This window comes from Triturus cristatus, chromosome 4_1 (genome assembly GCF_964204655.1).
Source record: "Triturus cristatus chromosome 4_1, aTriCri1.1, whole genome shotgun sequence".
NCBI lineage: Eukaryota > Metazoa > Chordata > Amphibia > Caudata > Salamandridae > Triturus > Triturus cristatus.
Genome location: NC_140585.1, coordinates 228,767,592 through 228,777,459, shown reverse-complemented (window position 1 = coordinate 228,777,459; position 9,868 = coordinate 228,767,592).

The following is a 9,868-nucleotide window of genomic DNA, read 5'->3' as shown; positions in this document are numbered from 1 at the left end:
CAGGTGTTGCCTCACCGAGGTCACGCTGGCTCCTGTATCTCTAAGAGCCTCACCTTCTTTCCATTGATGGTCACCACTTGCCCATATTTCTTAGTGTTAGAGGGCAGGTAGGTTACAGGGACCATCTCACTGTCTCCTAGCGAGACTAGGGTCATCTGCCCGGGACCCCCACCCTCCTGGACTGCTACCTCCTCCCCAAAGTTAACACTAGCTACTTGCCGGGGTGGAGCACCAGTGGGTGCGGTCTTACCAAACAGGCGACACTTAGGATCAGAGGCAATGTGACCCGGGTCACCACACCTATAACAATTGAAGGGCCCCTTTGGAACAGGTCTACCTGTCGGGGCCCCGTTCTGCTGCGGGGGTGGGGGAGGCTGAGAACCCTTCTGCTGGTTCCCTTGGGGATTACTTTGGGGGCCTTTTTGGAACCCTTTCTGTTTACCCCTGTCCCCCCCACTCTTCTGCTGGGGACCCTGCCCACCTTTGGCGGAGTCTCCCACTTGACCCTTGTGGACCCTGGTGCTGAGCCAGCGGTCCACCTCCTCAGCAAGCTTCCTCGGGTTGGACAGCTTGCTATCTATCAGGTGCTGGAGTAGCTCAGGAAAACATTGACTGGACAAGTGCTCCCATGCAATTAAATCAAGCAGCCCTTGATAATCATTCACTTTGCTACCCTTCACCCAACCATCCAGCGCTCTGCAGAAAAAGGTCACATACTCCACATACGTACTCTCAGGGATCTTCTTCGTCTCCCTGAACCGCTGTCTATATAGCTCCGGAGTTAACCCATACCTGTTCATTAAAGCTTCCTTCATATGGGGGTATGAGGCTTGGAGATCTAAGGGTAAATCTAACAGTGTGTCACGCCCTTCAGCAAGGAACCTTCCCCACAACCCCGCTCCCCAGTCTTTCTCAGGGACCCGGTGTGAAGACATGGCCACCTCGTAGGCTCTAAACCACTGCCCTATGTCATCCTTTCTAAAATACTCCTTCACTACATCTTTGGGGATGTACACCTTGGACTCTACCTGCACCGGTGGAGTGCTGCCACCAGAAGGAGCGGTGTCCAAACTTTTCGCCTTCAGCTCCAACTCCTTCAATCTGATATCATGATCCATTTGGCGTTGTTGTGCCTCCAGGGCCAACTTCTGTTTCTCCATTTCCATTTGTCCTGCCAATTTTGCCATCTCCATTGCATGCGCCCTGTCTGCCAGCTCCTCTGGCGACCGGACTCTGCTGGGCTCCTCAAGGTTGTCGGGTGGAACGATGTCACCCGCATTCCGTGGGTCTCGTGACTCCTTCCAGGCTCTCAACGCCTTGGTGTACTGGTTCTTCCTCTTGAATCCAGCATGGGGAACTCGGAATTTTACACTGTAGCCTTTCAATTGCTCCATCGTGTAGCCTTCCAGTCTCTCCCAATCCACCTCATCTATTCCAGAAATCACAGAGAGCGCTCTTCCAGCAGAGAGTGAGCTAGGCATGGTTGCAGTAATGGCAGATGTCTCAACAAAGTTCAAAAATGAAAACCTGTGGCTGCGTTACTTGGTCTGCTCTCACTATCTGGTGATTAATAATTCACTGTATGCAAATTACAAGTGCAAATCCGAAATCCCAGCCGCTGCCAACAATGTTAGAGTCGGGGATCTCTGGTTGGCGCAAGGTTGCCCTTGTGTCAAGCAGGAACCCTCTCCTCCACGTCAGGGCGCAGGATAACCCCTCGCGCATGACCCTTGCTCACCCTCTAGGTGCGTGGCGTGAGCAGCCAAGGCGATTCCTCAGGCGTTGTTGGTTAAGCACTTACAATCATACACACAGTAAATACATCAATCCCCCCAGAAACGGACACCAGACTTGGATATATATAAAAATACGCTTCTTTATGTAAAAATAGGTATATATATCTCAGCAGAATTATCACAAGACCAATAACGTTTTTCGCTATGCCACCAGGTTGTAAAGCGGGCAAATGTTCGTTGTTCGTAGCTTCAAATGGATACTTTATAGTCTCTTGCAAATGTTACTCGTGGTTCCAGTACTCACAGAGATCGGCTCCTGCGAACGGGGAAATAAGGCGTTGCGGGCCCCGAGCCCGATGCTGGAACTTCCTTCGTGATGTGGAGAGTCGGCACAGGTCGGTGCGACTCTCGGCTTAAGAAGTGTTCTTGGGTCCTCAATCAGCAGGTGTGGGCATGTAGGCAGGCGCGGCCAGCGACCCTTTAGCACGGCGGTGCAGGAGGGTCTCCACAGCGGGGGCGGCGCGGCCTGAGATGTCCGGGGATAGCGAAGCGGGGTCGCAGGGCACGGTCAGTGCAGCTGGATGACCCGGCGTAGATCACAGTCGTCGGACGGCTTCCGGCGGGAGGGGTGATAGCGCGGTCAGCGCGCTCCAGTAGCAGGCGGTGACAGGGATGCAGGCGGCCTGGCCCGGGGACAGAGAGCGGCTCGGGACGGAGCGGGGCTCTCACGGGTTGGAGGCAGGCGAGCTTCTGAGTGTCACGGCCCTAGGAGGGGCGATGAGGGGCGCAGTCTCTTTTCCAGCGGGATGCCCACACGGCTCGAATTGGAGGATGAGCAAGAAGCACAGAGAACCCACTGGTCCTGGGGTTCAGTTCAGGGGGCAAGCTCCGATCAAGCCCTTGGAGAATGTTCAAGCACAAAGTAGCAAAGTCTTTTCAGTAAGTCTCTTCCTCTCCTTTCTCAGCAAGGCAAGCAGCAGGCCAGCTCCTCCGGCGTCTTCTTCTCCTTCTAGTCGGGCAGAGGTTCTTTGTGGTAAACAGGATTCTGATTTCTTAGGAGCCAGGCTCCTACTTTTATACCATGATTCTTTTGTTCTTTAGCGCCAGGGGGCCTAGGCCTGGCTCAGTCCAGTTCTGGAGCACTTTGTTATGGTGACTCTGCTCTTTCCTTTCAGCAGCAGGGCAGAGACATCAGCCGCTCCGCAGCGGGCGGCGCCGGCTTTGTGGTGGCAGAGCACAGGTCTATCCAAGAGTCAAGGTGTACTCCTCCCACCCATCCTGGTGTCATCTCTCTACCCACCACCTGGCAGCCAACCTGTCTCTGGGGATTCCCCACCCCTGCTCCTTACTGTTGCTAGGCAGAACACACACACACAGCAGAGGCGGACTGAGATGGTCAGGTCAGTAAATACTAACTTTCTAAAAGTAGTATTTACAAACCCAGGATATCAAAATAAACTTGACTACAAGAAGTATTTTATTATTCTGAGTTCAGGCATACTAAACTTGACACTCTACCATGCTCTCTGAGTCCACTGGGGTCACAGCGTTGGCGTGATCCCAGCAGCCCATTCTGGCCTATGGAGAGCAGGTAGCCTTCAATAGTGAAGAACGAAAAGGGCTGTAATTCACTACTAAGACATGCCACACACATCAGGGCATGTCCTACCTTATGCCTACAATGCACCCTGCCCTTGGGCCTACCAGAGGGGTGGCTAATATGTAGGTAAGGGAAGGTTTAGGGACTGGCAAGTGGGGGCACTTGCACAGTCAGCGCGACGGTCCCGGACCGCGCACAGGGTCTGCGGTGGCAGACCCTAGACACCTTTTACAAGGCCGCTTTCTGTGGGTGGCGCAACCAGCGCTGCAAGCCCACCAGCAGCATTGGCATTCACAAGCCCTGGCACCCCTGGTGCACTTTACTGGGGACTGACAGCGAATCCAATAAACCAATCATGAACATCAATTACAGGTACACTTTACCTCGGGAGCACTTGCACTGCGGCACGGATTAGCCGTGGCGCAGTGCCCTGAGCGGACAACACCAGCAAAACAATCGAGGCACACCATCAAAAAGTGGAAGGGAAACTCACGCCAAGGTGCCAGGTCTAACAGCCCACAATTGTGAGTCAGGTGCCCAAGTACCCTGCATAACAAGTACCATTTGTGTGGTAGGCCGTGATTACACACATGCATAGTGCTGAAAAGGGCCAATTTGTCCCTGAAGGCATTCCTACATACCCAAAACGCAAGTACAGTGACTAGCAAGGATGGCACAGACGATTCAGCAGGAGACATCGGTGAGCAGGCATGGCCATTGTTGAAGGGATCCGTCACTAACAAAGGAAATGTGGACACAGGTCAGCACAACAATTGTGCAACTGTTTGCAGGGAAGATGTCAGGTGCCACAGAGGAAGGAACACTCCTTGGGACAATGTCTCCAAACTAAATGAACACACACTACCAATGATTCTTTGCAGAGACATTGTGATGGCACGCAGATACCATGGTCCACCTCAAGACCATCATACAAAAACATTTCTCAGAACCCTAACACATTACCAGAACACCAACTCCAGGAGCCTCAGCACCAACATCAAGTACCTAAAATGCAATAGTGTTGAAAGTGAAAGCAAAGGCTTTATTCAGCACCCAAAAAAAAACATTTAAAAGAGACTATGTACAAAGGCCAATGGCCAGTCCATTTCTCAAGTCCAAGGGTGGCCATAGGGGACCGCGTCCACCCCTACCTTGCCTGCACAAAGGAACCTCAAGATTTGTCGACCGGGGGGGCATCATCTGTGGCAGGACCAGGGACCGCAGGGACATGAGGGGGATGGGTAGGTGTGGTGGGTGCAGGGGTGGATGTCTCCACCACAGGGGGTGGGGCAGTGCCAAAGGTGGAGGTGAGCTCGGCGCTGCACACTGCTGCTAGGGCCTCCATCCTAACCCCTGCACCTGAAGATTCCCCAGGGCCAACGGAGGGTGTGGTGGGCGAGGGATAGGGTGCAGCGCTCTTGGGGGAGGGGGTGGACATGGTGGGGGACTCTGGTGGGTGACTCAACTCCCGTGCCCGGGGACTTCCTCGCCCGCTTGTGGGGTGGTGGCTCAGTGGGGGCGAGGCCCAGCTCAACCATATAGGTGTCCTTGGGTGAGAGTTTGGCAGGGGAGCTAAGGGGAGTGGTTTTGGAGGAACAGGGTTGTGAGGACTGCGGACTGCGACTGTGGCTGCGTGTATGTCGTCTGCCCCAAGACCCTGTGGGTGTGCCTACATCCCCCTGAGTGTGTGTGCCAGGAGGTGTGCGCTGTGCCTTACTTGGGGGTGTGCTGGATGCGTCTGGTGGGGTGCGTGCCCGTGACTGTCTGGGTGTGCGTTGGGCAGGCATGAGAGAGGGCAGTGTGGATGGGTCCGGGGTGGGGGGGGGACAGACCACTGCAGGAGAGAAACTGCTGCCGTCAGGGAAGAGTCCATGGACCGCAGAAACCTGCGTTGGTCAGACATCGTTGCTGACATGCCCTCCATGAAAGACACCATCTGTGTGAGCAGTTTAGTGTGCCCATGGAGTACATTCAGCACTGATGCCTGCCCAACCTGCAACTGCCGCAGTATGTCCACAGACTCTTCACTGAGGGCAGCAGGGGTGACAGGGGCAGAGGGTGCGGTGCCTGGGCCGAAGGAGACATGGTGGGACTATGCACGGACAGAAGGGACGGGAGCAACTGGGAGGGCGGAGATGGTAATGGAGGAGGCGGGGACAGATGTGGGGATGCTGCCAGTTGGTGTTGCAGCCTCCGCCTCCTCAGGGAGGTCAGCCTCGGACCCGTCGGCGTCGTAGCTGCTCTCGCCTCCAGACAGGTCCTCCGACTGACTCCCCTCGCCCTCCGTGCCACTGGCTCCTTCTGACTCCCCAGCACTGGTGGCACTGTCGCTGGGTCCCTCCTCCAGGTCCATGCAGGTGTCTCCCTCGGTTGCGGATGATGATGCTGTGGGCAAGGAGAAGAAACCGAAATGCATCAGTCACCTGTATACATCTGACACATGAGCACAAGAACAATTGGTCACAGTGCATATCAGGCAATGCATCATGAGTAACATCTAGATAACTCCGCACATATGTAAGCCCTCTACTGCCCAGTTGGTAGACCCACTATGCCACTTGGACACCAGGAAAAAAAGAACAAAAAAGGCCACAACTTGAATGAGAAATACACTGAGAAGCTAGTGTCTGTGAACCGGTGAGCACAGCAATACAATGAAGTCATGCCACCTCTTGTTTACCCTGAAAGAAACAGTAGTGGTGCACCCAACGTAAACTGACACACCTCAATACTCATGGTGTCACCACACTCAGAGACCTGTAAGTACTTTGGAACACAAAACGAAAAAATTTTGCTACCTTGGGACTCACAATACTTTACACAATCTACATGTTTTGAATGTGCCAATTCGCCATTTCGTGAAAAGAACACTCATGTGCCTGAATGAAATATGTCGCACAAGGCAGTGCACACAAAAGTACATTTACACTGTCATTGAAGGAGCTGGCACCTTTTCTAAGGAGCCACTGTTAGAAATTAATGGTGTTGCAGAAAGTACATATACATGGGCCCACGGAGGCCTTGATGTCTTGAGACTCGTCTGTTTGTATCACCAACAACAAAGGAGTCTCACAAAATCAAGAGCACTGTGGGAACATGTATATGGAGAATCCGCAACACCATTTAATTCTAACAGTGGCTTCTTAGAAAATGTGCCAGTGTGTTGCATGAAAGTGGAAATGTCGTTTGGTGTGCACTTCCTTGGGAGACTTCTTTCATGCAGGCACATCAGTGTTCTTAACACAAATCATCAAATTTCCACATTTAAAACATGAAGAACTGTTGACAAGTGCTGTGAGTGCAAAGGTACAATTTTGTAAGAGTAACAACTTGAATTATGTCAGTTGTCACATGGCCATCCGTCACCTGATTACACAGTTGGCTACACATATGACCTACTGCCTGTCATCTGGAGTGGCACACATGTCCACACCCAGGACAATGCATAAGCTAATGGGCCTGCAATTGGGTTGAAAAAAAAGCCTAGCAGTACTGTGGGGACACCCTCATGGCAAGCCAGAATGTACACACAGATGTCAGCACACAAAGTCCAAACAGCGTTGCATCTGAACCACACACAGGTGCTAAAAATGTATGAGCAGGAATCATGTTTTTAAAAAACTGACACAGGCTGCAAAGCACAAATATTAAGCACTGGCCAGCATCACAGTGGCACTGCACGGCGATTCTTTGTACAGCCAAGTCTCACACACAAGTCAGACCTGGCAATGAAAAATCAGGGTTGCACATGTATGCCTCTCCCGCACACCCCACCCCATGCCTGAGTCAATGTGATTGATACAGATCAAGAAGTGACACCTCTTATTCAGGGTTACAATAACTGTGCTGGAAAAATAGCTTCATTTACACAACATCACCTTGTGGGGCTGGCAACACATATTTGTGACAAACAACCATCAACAGATTGTTGTGAATAGCCACACAAGCACTGCCCAGTGTGAGTATGCACAAGCAAAAGGGTGTATCCCTGTCCCGTGGACACATGTAGCACACATTTGCAAAATACTAACTAGGCCAGGGAACAATGCCACAGAAGCAGACCTATGCTGAACCCACAGAGAATGTGAACATTGTTGGATGACACACATGATTAGGAGGCCAGGGTGTCTCAGGGGACTGTAGTGGGCACACTGCTCCGTGGTCCTGGAATGAGCTGACTGTACCATGTTCAACCGTCATGGCAATATGCATATCTCCCACTCATGCACATCATGTCTGAGGCCACAACATTGGTCATGCATGCTGCAAGGGTGTTCAGTTGAAAGCTCACACTCTATGTTGAGAATCATCATCAGTGACAACAAATATGGACCCCCATCATAGTGAACAGGTCATGGCACAGGCAAGGTACCGACACAAGTCACAGACCACCCTCCCACATGATGCAGAAAGCAATGTGCACTTAGATTTACTGGCACCCTAGATGACCATGTGCAAATGTGATTACACACAGACCAGGAGACACATGTAGGGGAAGGGATGAAAAAGAGCACCAGCTGACATTGGTGAGCTGAAAATGCACTACACATATTAACTCTGGGAGTGTATCCAGGCTACAGAGCACTTCCAAAAACTGGCGACACATAACATGACAAACAGCCATGTACCTACCCCCTCCTTGCTGCAGTCTCTCCTGTTACTGCCTATCGAGCTCAGGGAATACCACCGCCAGGACACGTCTCATGTGGGGGGTCAGGCGTCGGCGGCCGCTGTGGGGGCGAGGACTGTCGAGCCGCAGCTGGACCCGGGCGATCCGCCGGTTCCAGCACCGGATGTCCTGCCACCTCTTGCGGACCTGTGGCAGCTGCCGACTACGCTCCCCCTCAGATCTCACAGCCCTGACAATGTTCTTCCAGATCACCCCCTTCTCGTAGGCAGTTACCTGTCAGGATGACAAAGTGACACAACATCAATACACCTGCTCCATGTCCCAGAGACACACATTTGAACATCATTGAAATGTTGAACAGGGCATGGGATGCAGACAGGAATTACATCATACACATTAAGAAATTGGCCTGTGTGCAAGCCCCAATGCACTACATGGCATTGAAAGTCAACAGGTTGGCATGAGGGGTGCGACACACTCACTGATCATGCTACACACTGCGCAGCACATGCAACAGCAGGCTGAAGGCCAGCATGTGCCAAGCAGTCACATGTCCCACTCCACTGACGCACCATCAGCATACTAGACAGACACACCCAAGCACAGATCACTCACCTGTCATTGACAACAGCGGATACAACCCTCACTCTGCACATGTGCCACTTGCCAGTGGGGTGTCACAGGTGTCATGCTAGCTCTGCAAGTCAGACACACAGCACGGCTTACTTGTCACATCAGATGGGTTGATCTGCTGCCTCCTCCATGCAGCTGTGGTGCAACACTTCACATAGACACTCACCCACATGACACTGAACATTCACACACATCAATGTCCATGAGGTCGTACACATCATTTGGACATTCTCACCACAGGGCCACACAACTCATACACATCTGTGGGTACAGTCACCTGTCACACCAGGGGGACCACTGAATCACCTCAGGACAATAGGAAAAAAAGCCACCAAGGATTTGCCAGGCTGAAAGTGTCATGCACTATGTAGTGAAAGTCATAGTAAGCACAATGCAAGTGAGGAGTGCACACAGGAACTACATCATGCTATGCATGAGAGACATCAGCATGTCCCCCCCCTGGGACTCACTCTAAACAACATTGCATGTCTATCCCACCTGGACACAATATTGACAGTCACACAACAGGTGCATAGGCAAAGGTAGTGGACTCAGCACTCACCTGCTCCCCTGGTCTCCCATACAGCTTGGTGTACTGTGGGAGGAGGACATCCAGCAAGGCCTTATTCTCCTCCTGGGTGAATGGCTGGGCCCTCTCCACAGTACATGACATGGTCCAGAGGAAGCAGAGACAGCAGCAGTGTGGTCGACTGGAACGTTGTGCAGGCAAGTGCCCTCTCATGGGCTCTGGCTGCCTTATATCTGTCTTGCTGAGGGGCATTCATTTAGAGGAGTACATAGTGATTGGTCAGACTCATTCGCATCCTACGTTTACTCCAATCCCTTTAAACATACACCAATGACTTTAAACATACACCAATGACAGCATTCGCATCGTTCAAATTTTGAGCATCATGTCAAGTCAACAACCACTTTGCAACATTGTATTTTGTGGCCAACTGACTGTTCCAGGACACATGATCGTCACTTTTCAACTGAAAACTCTGTCTCCATGATAACCAGCATGCATTTAGGGCCTAATACTTGTCCCTTATGTGTCCCCATGTAATTTTGAAATCCACACACAGGGACGGTGCGTTTCACACGTACCCCTACGGCACAAGTACAATGGTGAAATGAAGCGTACACACGCGATGATAGCGGGTGTACAGTGCATTTCACACGTACGGGTACGCACTAGTAGTACAGTGCGTTTGACACCTATGGGTACGCACTAGTTCGCACGTACGGGTACGCACTAGTTCACAC